Source organism: Mastomys coucha, unplaced genomic scaffold (genome assembly GCF_008632895.1).
Source record: "Mastomys coucha isolate ucsf_1 unplaced genomic scaffold, UCSF_Mcou_1 pScaffold22, whole genome shotgun sequence".
Taxonomy (NCBI): Eukaryota; Metazoa; Chordata; class Mammalia; order Rodentia; family Muridae; genus Mastomys; species Mastomys coucha.
The window spans coordinates 128,054,136-128,055,244 of record NW_022196905.1 but is presented as its reverse complement, the minus strand read 5'-3'; the positions used below and the strand labels follow the sequence as shown (position 1 = coordinate 128,055,244).

The 1,109-nt window shown below is 47.2% G+C and overlaps 1 protein-coding gene across 1 annotated transcript in view; it reads left to right on the top strand.

Annotated features, from left to right (window-relative positions):
* The window catches only part of Ncf1 (neutrophil cytosolic factor 1), an 11,447-nt gene that overhangs the window by 8,279 nt on the left and 2,059 nt on the right, over positions 1 to 1,109 (top strand). The window lies entirely within an intron of this gene.

Genomic DNA, 1,109 nt, shown 5'->3' with positions numbered 1-1,109 from the left:
TAGGTTCAAGATCGGCCTGGGGCGTGTAGGGAATTTGACGTCAGATTTAGCTACTGTGAGATCCTGTCACAAGCCACCTCATCCCACAGCATTAGGGCATAGGGACCTGGGCGGGGGGTTGGGGGGATGAAAACAGTGCCATCAGTGGCTGATGCCCAATACTTCCATTGTTTTCATGTCTCTAAGACCTTGCTGGAATTCCCATCCCTAAATGCAAAGAAACTGTGCTGGCTGGTCTGTCAGCTTGACACAAGCTGGTGTCATCTAAGGGAGGGAACCTCAACCGAGGAAACGCCTCAGTGGTTAAGAGCACCGGCTGCCTTTCCAGAGGACTGGCGTTCAATTTCCAGCATCCACCTCTGCTTGTAACTCCAGTATTAGGGAGTCTGACACCCTCACACAGACATATATGCAGTCAGAACACCAATGCACATAAATTAAAATAAATATACAGTGAAAAAAATTGTAAAAAGAGAGAAAATGCCTCCATAAGATCCAGCTATAGAGGCTGGAGAGATGGCTCAGAGATTAAGAGCACTGACTGCTCTTCCAGAGGTCCTGAGTTCAAATCCCAGCAACCACATGGTGGCTCACAACCATCTGTAACACCCTCTCCTGGCCTGTTTGAAGGCAGTTACAGTGTACTTAGATATAATAAATAAATAAATCTTTTTAAAAAAAAAAGATCCAGGGCTGGAGAGATGGCTCAGCGGGTAAGAGCACCAACTGCTCTTCCAAAGGTCCTGAGTTCAAATCCCACCACATGGTGGCTTACAACCACCCGTAATGAGATCTGATGCCCTCTTCTGGTGCATCTGAAGACAGCTACAGTATACTTAATTATAATAATAAATAAATCTTTAAAAAAAAAAGAGATCCAGCTGTAAAGCACTTTCTTGGTGATTGATCGGGGAGGGCTCAGCCTATGGTGGATGGTGCCATCCTGGGCTGGTGGTCCTGAGTTCTATAAGAAGGCAGGTTGAGCAAGCCATGGGGAGCAAGCCAGCAAGCAGCACCCTTCCATGACCTCTGCATCAGCTCCTGTCTCCAGGTTCCTGGCCTGCTTGAGTCCTTGTCCTGCTTGAGTACCTGTCCTGACTTTTTTTCAG